Source organism: Boleophthalmus pectinirostris, unplaced genomic scaffold (assembly GCF_026225935.1).
Source record: "Boleophthalmus pectinirostris isolate CB_2022bp ecotype Guang Dong unplaced genomic scaffold, ASM2622593v1 HiC_scaffold_15, whole genome shotgun sequence".
Classification (NCBI taxonomy): domain Eukaryota; kingdom Metazoa; phylum Chordata; class Actinopteri; order Gobiiformes; family Gobiidae; genus Boleophthalmus; species Boleophthalmus pectinirostris.
Genome location: NW_026571070.1, coordinates 30,952,333 through 30,967,545, shown reverse-complemented (window position 1 = coordinate 30,967,545; position 15,213 = coordinate 30,952,333). Strand labels below are relative to the sequence as shown.

Below are 15,213 nucleotides of genomic sequence, written 5' to 3'. Positions count from 1 at the left end.
CACCTTTATGGAACAGATAATACTCCCTACAACTGTGCAACAACTCACCCTTATGTAACAGATAATACTCCCTACAACTGTACAACAACTCACCTTTATGTAACATATAATACTCCCTACAACTGTACAACAACTCACACTTATGGAACAGATAATACTCCCTACAACTGTACAACAACTCACCCTTATGTAACAGATAATACTCCCTACAACTGTACAACAACTCACCCTTATGGAACAGATAATACTCCCTACAACTGTACAACAACTGACCCTGATGTAAAAGATAATACTCCCTACAACTGTGCAACAACTCACCCTTATGTAAAAGATAATACTCCCTACAACTGTACAACAACTCACCCTTATGTAAAAGATAATACTCCCTACAACTGTACAACAACTCACACTTACGGAATAGATAATACTCCCTACAACTGTACAGCTTTTTCATTTTGTAATAGAAATCAGAAGTCAACATTGTATTAATAATGTACATATCTGCTTTGTTGTTACTTAATTTGCCATTTATTTGTATAAATTTGACGTCGCTGCCTTTTTTTTGTCTTCCTATGTTTGATGTGGACAACCTGATTTTGAATGTCTGTGAATGTGTTTTTTAATTTCAGTTTGGTATTGTGCGGAAAATGCAGATTTGTATAGAAATGTACAAAGATATGTGTTTTAACTGATATATCAGCAAGTACTATAAGTCCAACTGAAACTGTGGCATTTTACATCAGTTATACATTTGAGAAAAACTTCAAAACACCACCAGAATGCAAAGAAGTAGATGGTATTTAGAGGATCACCGCTGAAGTGAAATAATAATGATCAGCTGCTCTTCGGAGATCCCAAGTGAGCAAATGACTTACTGGATGAAAAACTGAGATCTGAGGCACTCCGATATACTTTGCTATGATTTTATTTGTATCACGTGATGGTGTGATCATGTGACTTGTACATTTAAATACCTCCGACACACACCTGTGAATTTTACATTCCGTGATGAAGACGTAAGTCAGAATGCGTTGGGCGTTTGACGTGAAATTAAATCATAGAAAAGTATATCAGAGTGCCTTTTTTCATCCATACAACCAGAACACTTGTAGAAGAAAAACAGGAAGAACAAATAAAGACATTTTCATCATCAAACGTGTCCAATATTGTAAATAATATTGTATATGGTTGTGTAACAATCTATTAAATATCCTTAACTTACTGGAACTAATTGAAAAGGATTTGCCATTTATAATTAACCTCCTTTTGTACTATTGTTCTGCCCTAGTGTATATTTTGTATTTGAGTCAATTTATTTACGTTATTTTGATGCATGCCTTTATTTTTATTTTATTTTATCACAGTTTATATCATTATTCTTTGTTTAATGCTGTACAATAACACCAAAGCAAGTTCCAAACGGCAATAAAACTTACTCTGATTCTGCCAATTTGTACTAAAGTACTAAAAAAGCAGCTGCTACCAACATTGTACTTAAGTAAAAGTTTAAAGTACACATGAAAAACAGCCTACTACTACTACTACAGTTGCTAGTACTACTCTCTACTCATGTGATTTTAAATTACAGTTTCATGGCTAGAATTATACTCAATTAGTGTACAAGAAGGCTGAAAATCTACTCCAAAAAGTACAATTACTCACAAATCTACTCAATTACAGTTACGTGAGTATTTGTAATTAGTTACTTTCCACTCCTGTCTATTTAGAAGCCTTCAGTCACCATGTCAGTCTTTATGAAATTGGCTAAAATCTATTTCCAAAGTCTCAATACACAACAGAAATTGAAATCGTTTGACTAATCGAAACGTAATCGCTGACTATTCGACTACTAAAACAGTCGATAGTGGCATCCCTGCTGAACACACCGGTTGCAACTGGCTTAGACATTAACTCATTTTACGTAGAAAAAACGTAAAAGAGAAATTGGGAATCTGGAAGGTTTATTAGAGGAGTTTAAACGCGACTTCTGTCTATATGGCTCTTTAATTAAAGCTTTACGCAGCGCTTTTCCTCCCGTTTCCAAATCACTATCCAGTCATATGCACACAAAGGCGACAGAAATAACACGTAGAGCGCAGACAGGCGACTTTCTCACATGTTGATTCATTCTGTTCACACACGCACACGTAAAAAAGCCGGAAAAGTCAAAGCGCGCAGAAAAACATCGGTGTTTACCTTCGCTGTGTGGTGTTATGTCCGCGTCCACATAAAGAAGAACCGATCCTTTTTTCCTCCGGTGCCTCTGATGAGTAAAACCAAGCGCTGCCCTGTTGGCACCGAGCGAGGGGGCACTTTCTCCTGTCCTGAAGTCACGCTCGATTTACGCTGCTGCTCATACTTCGTTAGTTCCACCAGAAATCCACAAAGTTCAATCGGTACCAAATGTGCGGTAAAAGGGGAAACAGTATCCCGGTGTGAGGCAGAGGAGAGAGGGGAGAGAGTGGCGCCTGCGTGGTCCTCTCCGTCTCAGGCTAAATCAGGAGAGAGAGGAGAGAGAGAGAGAGAGGGAGAGAGAGAGAGAGAGAGAGAAGGAGCGAGGGGAGAGAGAGACAGAGGAGATCCGCTACAGTGGATGGGACAGTGCGTAAAGGCGCACAGAGTGGGGGCGCGCACTTCCGCTCACCCACTTCATAATAAAGTGTAAAAGTGTCAGCAGTTACAAAAGAGTGACTGATGAAAATAGTCTACAGCAATATTTAAGAGAATGAACAATAATAAAACTCTCTCATACACATACACCAGAACAGACCAGACATGTTTTCTGTAGTTTTAGACAGAAACAGGACTAGTTGGTGCAGGCTGTTCAAGTGCCCTGATTACTGTTTATTTACTGAGCGTTTAACAGAGAGAAATTCACAAGGTACTTAAATGTACCAGGTAACTTATCAACTTTTCAGAATGTAACTTCTCAGGTAACGTGCTCCATGGAGATGTTACTTATTGACATAGAATATTGTAAATCATAAATTAATCTTTCTAGCATTTATACTGTGTTTATACTGCTGGGACCTTTCCACATGTCAGACCTGTCCATTTGTCTGGTGCCATCACCTGTTTGTCTCCATAGGACACAGATATGTTGAATGAATCATGAAGAATATAATGAAGAATGATCTTGCAAAGCAGCAACATCTGTGGAGACAAACAGGTGGAGGACCCTCCACCAGAAAAGTATGCGATCCTTTCAACACACATAAAATGTAACAGCAGAACATTCCAAAATGTACAGTGTAATCAAATATGTAAAAGTAATCCCTGGGGACATTTATATCTAACTGGAAGTGGCTTAAATAAAGAATAGGGATGTCCATCATTTTGAAAGGATTGAATGATGGACATGACAAAAGCTTGTCTCAGTTTTTTGCTCTTTAGTGCGAGATACAGACATTCTAATAGTGCAGACATGTCAGACTCAGGCCTGGAGGCCAAATTTGGCCAGTGATATAATTATATTTGGCCCAAGGGATCATATCAAATATGTATTAGAGCTGGCCAGACAGACAGATAGACTATAGAAACATTATTTAGTACATTTTTTGTTATTTTATATTGTGCTTGTTCTGGATTCAATGTTTAAGCAAAACTATTATTAAACATTTATTTTAATATGAAAAGGTTTAACATTACAGATCTCAAAAGAAGAGAAAACATGCAGATGTTGTTTTTCAATAAATATTTAGTTTGGCCCCGACTTAGTCCCAGTTTTTAATTTAGTCCTCTGTGAATTTGAGTTTGACACTCCTCTAATAGTGAAATGCTCTAACAATGCTCAGAGAAAAAGGACATTCAGGTTAGGTTTCTGTATTTGTACCTTTAGGTAATTTTGTTTTGCAGATTTAAGAGGCTGGTCCCACATTTCACTTCTCATTCATCCACACGCTACACTATAGACATACTTTGAATGACTTCTACAAAGACATCATCAATAACTGACTTCACTATTTTACACTGTGACACTGGATTTTCTATCAGCTTCAATTTATTTATTTTTATTTTGAAGGAACTCTGCCTGTACTTCCTGTTGTATTGGCCTCAGCCTGACACTTTCCGGTCCTTGGGTGAAACAAGACCCCCGTCACCCCTCCATTACGCCCATTAGGCCCCTCCCCCCGGCGCATGCATTACTTCCTCCGTATTCACACGTATTTATAGAACATGATTCAAAAAGCAAACAATTTCATAACAATCTGATGACAAAGCAGGAAAATGTATCACCAGAGGCATTATGGGACTGCAGAGTGACACATGACGGAATCAGGGGGCAAAATTAAAGGGGATTTAGTGAGTAATAATGTTGTCACAATACTACAATTTCAAACTCAATGTCAATATTCAGGAATAGACTCTATACCAATTCCAATACCAATGATGATATTAAAAAGCTCTCTTTATCTCGACAATAGAATGTGATTTTCAACATTAAATCATAGTATTTTCTTTTCTATTCCCATGTGTGTTATATGTGTGTAGTCCTCAGTGGTCCATGGGAGTATACTAGTCTATGTGCTCTTAGACTCTGATTTGGTCAACATCATTCTAAAACTATTCAGAAAAAGGTTCATTTCTGTCCTGTGAATCTGACTTTTTAGTATCGATACTTGCTCAAATAAATATGTAGTTTCGATACTTGTTTTAGCATCGATTAGGACCTGATTTTCTTTTCTTTTGACAACCGTGAAAATCGTCTCTAGAGGAAAACCAGAGAACAGAGATTGTTTTTGTCCAGTCCAACAGTTGTAAACGATGTTGAGCAGAAGTCTGGTGGACGTTCATGTCTGAATGTCGCTGTCAGAGGTGGGGATTTTAAAAAGTCGTGACTTGGACTCGAGTCAGACTTGAGTCACTATTTTTAGGGTTTGAGACTTGACTTGATAAAATGAACCAAGACTTGGGACTCGACTTAGACTTGAGGCCTGTGACTTGAGAAGACTTGATGCTTCCCCTAAAAAAAATAAATAAAATTTGAACATGTCCCTCCCACTTCTGTTTGTTACTTTGGATAAAACTGAAGTACTGTGATACGGTATCGTCAAATGTACTGCAGTACACGACAGTACACTACATCAAAACAGAGGGAACTACATAGAACATGATCCTTCCATTTCAGTGCAGACTACTCGACAAAATGACTGTTATTAAACACTTTTAAATCTGAATTCTTTCTGTTCTGACTGTAATAATTCGCAATAACATTTTGTAAAGACATTTAAAAAGGAAATTTGAAAGAAAAAGAAAAGAAAAAAGGAAAAAGAAAGAAATATTGCATTTCTACAACTCTTATATAAATACTCACATATAAATATACCATGACTTTTTAAGTACAATTTCACTTAAAAGTGATATAAATTGCAAAAATCAAAGCTATATTTACTACTTGAAATGACTTGTGGGCCAATGACTCGAGACTCGACTTGGACATTGACTTGGGACTTGACTCGAACTTGAGGTCAAAGATTTGAGACTTATTTGAGACTTGCAAAACAAAGACTTGGTTCCTGTCAGGTATGAAAAACAAGCTTTTGGTCTGGAAAAAAAAAAAAAGATAACACAAAATACCATAAGACCAAATGAACCTCGTTGGATGAAATGAAACTGAGCGGTGGCAGTAGGTGGCTCCAGCCTGACTAGGTTCAGCAGCGTCACGTAGTCGTTTTGGCACAAATGAAGAAAATCCTCTACTTGTTAGTGTGATCTGTAGTTATCCACCAGAGGCACTGACTCAGTTGTGATGATGTTTGGCCACAACAGTCTTCTTCTTTTATGAAGTCGTTCTATATTGCGATGTCAGATGTCCAAATTATAACAGAATGATCCACTAGTGTCATAGATTATAACTAGGAACATCATGTCTTCAGTGATTGAAATGGAAAATATGACATCATTTTTGTATTTCCGGGTTATTTAATTTGTGTTGAATATGCTTGAAATATGTCACTCTTCTGATGATATGAATACTGTATGTTTAAACTTTTTATCAACAAACTCATTCTTCTCATTCTCAGCTCGGACTGTTTTAATTTCAACTTTAACTTTACTTTTTAGCTGCAGTTAACTTGGACTGTTTTATCTTCAGCTGTACGGTCCACCAAAGTGAAAGTGTGTCTTTGGTTCATCATCACATGAACACAACAATCCTTCCATCACACCTTAAGAGTCAATAATCAGGTTAAAGGCGCCTCAGCATGTTTTAGATCATGATAATAGGCGAGTTTCAGCTGACGTCATTGTTATTAAAAGCCTGTGTTGCATGCTGGGAAATATTTTGGTCTGAGGCAAGAAACACGATAGCGGTCAAACACAGAGCGTAACCTCGCGTATTTATCCTCGATAATGGTCAATTCCTGCTGCATTATCGGATGCACAAATAGAAGCACAGAAGAAGGAAAATGTCTTTTTTGTATTCGAGTAAAAAGAACCACTAACGGTGAATTAAACGGCTTTCAAACATTCACAGAGCAAACGTAGAAGATCCTAACAAACCGTGGACTCCAACAAGTTCAACAACACATTGAGACTCTTGGAGGTTTTCATCTTTTCTGCTGTGAATGGTCCAGGAGTTTCCACCAAGTCATTGTGGATATCACTGAAGTGAATATTTGTCCAGGTAGTTGGTGATTCCGTCCAGAAATTTGGTTTGGTCCACCTTTTGTAAGGGTTGAAAAGGGTGATTTGGCTCCATCGATGCTTATGACCAATTTCTGGTCAAATCGTCTTCAGTCCTCTGTCGTTAGAGTGGATAAATAACCGATCAATACCCTTTACGTGCTTTCTCGCTCCGTCCGTCATGTTGAATTAGTGTTTATTGCCGCTGACTAAAATAATTCCCAGCATGCAACGCGCGCTTTTGTCAACAATGAAACTCGCCTAGTCTTACCTTGCCTATAAATTACACCTATATTCACTTATATTTTAGACACGTTTGCTTAAAGTTGCAGCAGTGATGTTGTAGATCTGGTCCTCTGTTATAAATCTGGATTCAAATATGACCCAACAAGTAACTGTCCAGTGTCATGTTCACAATAACTGCAACTTTTATTTATAAATGCTTCACTCCCCGTTGGTGCCAACAGAGGGCGCCGCACATCAATCACAAGTGAGGCTAAAGTGTTTTCCATAATTTACCAAATCACAAATACCAAAGCTGCAGCTAAATGTGTATCTCCTCTATTACTTCTGCAGGACCAGTAGTTTTGGAGAAGTTACAATAAACACGGCTTAGGGTTGTTTATGTGTGTGGAGAGAAAGGGTTATTTTTATTACACACACACACACACGCACAAACACACACTCACACACGCTCAGTGGAAACTCATGACGTGTTCAGACCTCTGAGCTCACAGCTGACCAAGTTTGGAGAACATGGCGCCCACCAAACCACCCACCAACACAAGAAGGAGCTCCACAAGACTGCTGCTGCTGCTAATTATGTTCTTTTCACGATATTTGAAGTAGAATCTGATCTTATCATTTTACTTTAACTTTATGGGAGAGTTGAGGTTTTTGGTAACATTTTATAATAACTACACCTTCTTCAGCCTTAATAAAGCATGAACAAAGACTTAATTAATAATGATTCACGCTTAGTAACTACTTAATTACTACCTGAATTAGCACTTAACTTGCACTTAATTCACCTGTGCTGTAAATAGTAACTCAATACTTCTTAATTACTCATGAAGTAACCATTTGCATGTTTACATATTTAAGTACATTTGAGCATTTATTAATGATTAATAAGCTATGAGAGAATGATTTACTAATAATGCAATTCAATGATAATCCAGGCAGCTGTTATATGTTAGTTAAGTCTTTCTGAGAGCTTTTCTAAAGTGAAGACTAATTATGTTTATTAAGCATTTGTTAAAGTTGATCAAATTCCAGAGAAACAATAATGCATTACTAGTAAATCATTCTCTCATGGTTTACTAATCATTAATAAATGCTCAAATTTGTACTTAAATATACATTTGCAAATGCACACACAAATGGTTAGTTCATGAGTAATTAAGTAAGAAATACTTATGAGTAACTATTTACAGCACAGGTGAATTAAGTTCAAGTTAAGTGCTAATTCATGTAGTAATTAAGTAGTTACTAAGCGTGAATCATTATTAATTAAGTCTTTGTTCATGCTTTATTAAGGCTAAATAAGGTGTAGTTTTATAAAGTGTTACCAGGTTTTTAAAGAAGACATTTTGTGCTTGAATCTGCTAGAGAGTTAGAATCGATACATGTCTGTTATTGGATATCAAGGCAGATATTGACCATTTTGGTGGATCGGATATCAGCTTCTAAGATATCAGTTCAGTCGATATCCCATTTTAGTCAATAAATTTGTGTAATAAGAAGATTTACTGGTCCATGTTGGTCTCATAATATTAAACTATTTAACAAAACACTTATGGATTTTTTTTTTTTTTTACCTTCTGTTGTTTGTGTTTAAAGAAAATAAATTGTATTTTCAGTCTGTGCCCTGGTATCGGTTGATATCGGGTACAGACAGATCCTTAAAGTATTGACATCGGTATCGGAACTAAAAAACCTGGACCGGTGTATCTACAGTATAGTATAACTCACTTTTATGGAACAGATAATACTCCCTACAACTGTACAACAACTTACCCTTATGATACAGATAATACTCCCTACAACTGTGCAACAAGTCACCTTTATATAACAGATAATACTCCCTACAACCATACAACAACTCAGCCTTATGTAGCAGATAATACTCCCTACAACTGTACAACAACTCACCCTTAGACAGATAATACTCCTACAACTGTAAACAACACTCACCATTATATAACAGATAATACTCCCTACAACCATACAACAACTCACCCTTATGTAGCAGATAATACTCCCTACAACTGTACAACAACTCACCCCTAAGAGACAGATAATACTCCCTACAACTGTACAACAACTCACCATTATATAACAGATAATACTCCCTACAACCATACAACAACTGACCCTTATGTAGCAGATAATACTCCCTACAACTGTACAACAACTCACCCCTAAGAGACAGATAATACTCCCCACAACTGTGCAACAACTCACCATTATATAACAGATAATACTCCCTACAACTGTACAACAACTCACCCCTAAGAGACAAATAATACTCCCTACAACTGTACAACAACTCATCCTTATGGTACAGATAATACTCCCTACAACTCTACAACAGCTTAGTCTTATGTAACAGATAATACTCCCTACAACCATACAACAACTCACCCTTATGGAACAGATAATACTCCCTACAACCATACAACAACTCACCCTTATGGAACAGATAATACTCCCTACAATACATTTATATATTTATGCATTATTTGACATCAGTCTCTTGCTGTTTTTGCTACATATTTAGATTTTTTGAATTTATTATTACTATTTTTATATTTTTTACTCTTTGTTATTATATTTCATGTCATTTAGAGCAGAATTCGATGCCATAATTAACATATAGCAATATTTACAACGAGCAAACCACCATATTGAGTCTAAAAAAAAAAAAACACTTTACACTTTAGTTAATTTGTATTGACAGAGAACAAGAACTGAACTTTGAGTCAGTTTTTGTTTCATGTGGACAGGCCCATAAACCACAAACCATAAACCAGGTCAAAACATATGCATTATAATAGTTAAACGCCCTGTATTTTTTCCATGTATTTGCTCACGTTTTGTCTTGAGGTCGAAATGAGTCAGGAAATCAGGAAGTGTGTGTTAGCATGCTAGTTGTCATTAGCTTAACCGTCTCTCTGGTCTCTGAAAGTTGTGAAAATCGCTTAGAAACTCATTGCTGTGAGTAATTAGGACGCTCAAAATGCATAAGGGAAATGAGGAAGAACTGCAAACTGTTTAAAATGAAGTAGATCTGCCTTTAAAATACAAATCCCTAAATTTCTGAGCTTCTCTCCAACTTAATTTCAAAATCTGGGCAGCTAAGAATGTTTTATTGTCATGTTATCCCGATTTATTATTTGAGGTTGACTTCAAATTGCATAGGGTTGGTATGTGTGTACAGCTATAGAATAACTTTTTTTCTTTCTGTAAAGTATTTTAAAGTATTTGTTGTATCAATTATGCCTTATGGACCAGCTGTGGTGTAGTGAGTGAGTTTTGCCACGTGACCAGAGTGTCCTCGGTTTAAAATGAACGATCCGTGTTTGAAAATATTTCTTAGACTTTTTTTCTTCTTCTGTCACATGGTGCTCCACGCTGCAGCTCCATAGCGTCTGTAGCCCCTCCCCCGAACCCCTCTGACCCCGCCCCTGCTCCCTCTAGCCCCTCCCCTCTGCCTACATAACCCCTCCCCTCCCTCCTCCTCCTTCTCCTCCCACCTCAGTGTGAAAACTCCACGTTTCCCTCCAGACTAGACTTGTTCTTTTTCTCATGCGATGGTGGTATAGTGGTGAGCATAGCTGCCTTCCAAGCAGTTGACCCGGGTTCGATTCCCGGCCATCGCAGCTGATTAACTTTTGAACTTCATATTTACAAGAAAATATGATGCAACATTTAAATATAGAAACAATTCTTGAGAAACTATGTGGACAGATTAGACAAGAGGAGCAGTTTCTTTTCCTTTCTCAAACCAAATTTAAGTCACATCCAAGTTTTTCTTCTGACATGAGAAAATTAAATAAGTAAACTGTGTGGAGGTAATGGTCTGGATGTCTATAGCAACTTCTGAGCCCTTTACCCTTTACCTTTACCTTACATTACTCCCTCTGTCCACACTCGCTCACACTACTTCATACAAGGCAATGTGGGTGAAGTGTCTTGCCTAAGGACACATTGCCAGTAAGCACAACAGTCACTGCTCCTCTCACGGTGACAAATGTTATTCTCAGTTTGGCTTAGCTTTTGAGATCAGATCAGATCAGATCAGGCACTGAGGAACAAGGAACAGCAAACTCACTGCAAACTTCATTTTCATTTTCTTTGGGAGCTGATAGTATAAAAATGTTATAAAAATGTTTTGTTTTTTTAAGTACCGTATTTTTTGGATTATAAATCGCTCCAGAGTATAAGTCGCACTGGCCAAAAAAAAAAAAAAAGAAGAAAACATGTATAACTGGGGGAAATACATTTTTATAAATTCAAAGAGCAGAAACTGACATTTCTTGTGTAAAGTCAAGTTGTAGTAATAACAACAGAAGAGAGAACAACAGACTGTTAACGTCACATATGAACAGTTCTTCAGATAAACTATAACATAAACAACAGAACAGAACAAGTTTACCAAACTCTCCATCTCACTCCAAATCACTAAATCCATTCAATTCTTCATCCTCGGTGTCACTTCTGAGCAACTTCCATGACCTCCGGAGGTAAACGTTGCGCCGCTTCCTCTTCTGTGTCGCTGTCGTCAGACTCAGCATCAGTTCCAGTTAGAATTATTCTTTCTGAATCCCGACAGGATGGTTTCGGTTGTCTTTATGTTTGTTAAATTAAAAATTTTCAGTCGTGCAGAAATAATGATGTGACAGACTGACATGATACAGACAGGACAGAGGCTCTTTCTCTTTCTTCTGCAACCGACATATGCAGTAGAGCGAAGTAACAGTGGTACATTAGTACACAAGACTAGAGCGCCCTCTCGAGGCTGTCAGTGTGAAGATTTTAACATATAAGTCGCACCGGAATATAAGTCGCAGGATACACCCAAACCATGAAAAAAAACTGTGACTTATTGTCCAAAAAATACAGTATATTGTGATGTTCAATCCACATAACAAGTCGTCTTTAAAAGTCTTAGCTGTTCATGACGTACTTTCACTGTAACATCTGTTGGATCCTTGTCTGGGATCAAACACCCCAAATGTGGCTGATTTGTCTTACATAACTCTCAGTGTCTCTCTGTTTGATGAAAGTAAGGCTGCTAATCTGCACATCAGCCCCTCTGACCCCCACATGCATACAAGGTAATGTGGGGGAAGTGTCTTGCCTTAGAACACAACAACAGTTTATGTGGCACTTAGTAGTCATAGTGGTCTCTCACCCAAGTCCTGACCAGGCCCAGTCACAGATCTGCTGAGAACCAATAAGAAGGTGGCACAAAGACACATCAACCTCACAATCTTTCATCTGTATAGGAGTTTTTCTGCATAAAACATACATACATTTATTTATTTATTTTTTTTTTTTTTTTTGGAAGAATGGAGGAGCAATGAGACTCAGCTGAATTACTTTTGGAGGTAGGAGGTAGTAGAAAACACTGTAGATGAATGGGGAACACATTTTGCAAGTACCTGATTTTTACTTTCTTAAAACACACACACACACACACACACACAAAAAAAACAGTTTCATCTTTCACAGTTTGGAGTGATCCATAGTTTCCTCACTTACCTTACGCATTGCCATGGCCACAAAGACACATCAACCTCACAATCTTTCATCTGTTATAGGAGCTTTTCTGCATTAAAAATACATACAAAATGCAACTTAATTTAATAAATATTTCACTTTATATAGTTCAACACTCACCGTACAAATTCTTCCATTACATTCCAACAAAGAAAAGGTCTGATAATGTAGAGAGGTTTGCTTTTTCAACCAGGAATGGTAAAAGGGGAGGTGGCACTGCTTCTATCTGTACAAACACACTGGCCACCAAACCTATTTTATTGAATAATTTTACAACTTTTGAACACCACTCAATTGTTTTTAGCAACCCCCAGATTTTATGTGTCACAGTGTACAGACCACCAAAGAAATGTAGTATTTTTATCAGTGAGTTCTCTGAGTTTTTATCCATATTACACAATTCTTTAATATGATTATTATAACCGGTGATTTTAACTTGCACATAGATAATCTTTTAGATCCTGTTGCAAATGAATTTTTAAATGTTCTTAATTATATGGATTTTACTCAACACGTCACACAGCCAACTCACAACAGAGACACACTCTGGATCTGGTCATCACCTATGGCCTGACCACTAGTGTGTCTCTGTTGTGGACCTGGCTGTGTCTGACCACTACTGTGTGTTTTTTAACATCACTGGTTTTATACAGCGGGAGACGTCTGTGAGAACTGTGAGGAAGCGCCGTCTGACCCCTGAAGTGGCTGCAAATTTTATCGAAGTTTTAAATAAAAATCCCCCAATGGTTTTACCTGCCCCTTGTGATTTTATCACTGACCATTTTAACAGTAACTACGGTCAGCTCTGGATCTGGCTGCTCCACTCAAAACTAAAAACATCAAAACTAAACTAAAACCTCCATGGAGAAATGAAGAGCTGAAAGAATCCAAGAGAGAGTGCAGGAGGGCAGAACGTAGATGGAGAAAAAACAAAACTACAATAAACTATCAATTATTTACTGATCAACAACGGACTTACAACAACGCAATAAGAAACACAAGAAACCATTACTTTTCTACATTAATAACCAATAACAAAAATAATCCAAAAGTTCTTTTTTCAACCACAGACAACATTTTAAACCCTGATTTTAGCACATTTTACTTAACGCCCACTGACTCTCTCTGTGAGCAGTTTGCAGACCACTTCACGGGTAAGATAAACACTATCAGATGTGATATTTGATCTTGTCAAAGCTCTGTTTTTAGTACATCTGAGTGTTTGTCTGGACCAGAGGAAACACTGGACAGTTTTGTCCTGGTTAATGCTGAGATGCTTGACAAAGTTTTCTCCTCAGTGAGGCCCACCACATGTCTTTTAGATCCAATTCCTACCCCATTTTTTAAGTCATTTTATGGATCTTTTAGGGATGAGCTTTTAACCATGATTAATTGCTCTCTTCAGACGAGGGTCTTTCCCTCTGCCTTCAAAACTGCAGCGGTGAGGCCCCTGCTGAAGAAGAGCAATTTAGATTTTAATGATTTTAACAACTACCGACCAGTGTCTAACCTACCATTTTTAAGCAAAATTTTAGAAAAACTTGTTTTTATTCAACTAAATTATTTTTTAGATGATCATAACATCTTGGAAAAATTTCAGTCTGGTTTTAGGGTGAACCACAGCACCGAGACCGCCTTGGCAAAGATTTTAAATGATTTTAGAATAAATTGTGATTCACAAAAGGTGACCGTGTTGGTTCTACTGGATCTGAGCGCTGCCTTTGACACAGTAGACCACACTATTATTTTAACTCGCCTAAAAGACCTCGGCCTCGCCGGTGCTGTTCACAGATGGTTCACATCCTACCTCACAGACAGAACATTTATGGTGAGTGTAGACACATGCTCCTCCAGGGTCCATAAAATCACATGTGGTGTGCCCCAGGGCTCCATTTTAGGCCCTGTGCTTTTTAACTTGTACATGCTCCTCTTGGTGGTGTCATCAGGAGACATGGAATCAACTTCCACATCTCTGCAGATGATACGCAGCTTTACATCTCCATGTCTCCTGATGACACCAGACCAATGGATGCTCTTTTTAACTGCATTCTAGAAATCAAATCCTGGATGGCAGAAAACTTTCTCCAGCTTAACCAGGACAAAACTGAGGTTTTAGTCATTGGTCCTGAGGCCCAGAGAAAGAAACTTTTACCCAAACTACAAACGCAGTCTTTTAACCCTTCTCCACAAGTGAAAAACCTGGGCGTCCTTTTTGATTCTGAGCTGACTTTTATACCACACATTAAGAACATCACAAAAATTGTTTTTTATCACTTAAAAAACATAGCCAGAGTCCGCCCCATTCTCTCTCTGGCCAACACAGAGACGCTGATGCGACCTTTACCACACCAGTTTACTTGCAGCAGCATTCTGACTATGATCAAACTTCACTTTTTCCAAATCATAATAAAATAAAAGTTTGAAAAATGTTCATTTTTCTGCGATGGCCGGGAATCGAACCCGGGTCAACTGCTTGGAAGGCAGCTATGCTCACCACTATACCACCATCGCATGAGAAAAAGAGCAAGTCTAGTCTGGAGTGAAACGTGGAGTTTTCACGATGACGTGGAGGACAGGAAGAGGGAAGAGTGGGAAGAGGGAGGAGTGGAGCAGGGGAGGAGCTGTAAGGCTCAGCTGAAGTACTTTTGCAGTACTTTTCAAGAACAGAGGTAGTAAGAAAAACTGCAGATGAAGGAAGAACAAATTTTGCAAGTACCTGATTTTTACAGTCTTAAAAAATGCTAAAAAACAAGTTCATCTTAAACAGTTTGCAGTGGTCCATAGTGATTCCTTACTTACCTT

The 15,213-nt window shown here is 37.8% G+C and overlaps 1 protein-coding gene and 2 non-coding genes across 3 annotated transcripts in view; 1 reads left to right on the top strand and 2 right to left on the bottom strand.

Annotated features, from left to right (window-relative positions):
• The window catches only part of itgb1a (integrin, beta 1a), a 90,881-nt gene extending 88,334 nt beyond the window's left edge, over window positions 1-2,547 (bottom strand). Inside the window, exon 1 of the mRNA XM_020930716.2 lies at window positions 2,197-2,547. The gene's annotated coding sequence lies outside the window, so the exon portion shown is untranslated. The remainder of the gene's footprint in view (window positions 1-2,196) is intronic.
• A 7,889-nt stretch (window positions 2,548-10,436) lies between these two features.
• trnag-ucc (transfer RNA glycine (anticodon UCC)) lies at window positions 10,437-10,508 on the top strand. Its single transcript has one exon. It is a non-coding gene; the product is annotated as a tRNA-Gly (tRNA).
• Window positions 10,509-14,850: 4,342 nt separating this feature from the next.
• On the bottom strand, window positions 14,851-14,922 carry trnag-ucc (transfer RNA glycine (anticodon UCC)). The gene has a single exon. It is a non-coding gene; the product is annotated as a tRNA-Gly (tRNA).
• Between the last annotated feature and the right edge of the window lie 291 nt (window positions 14,923-15,213).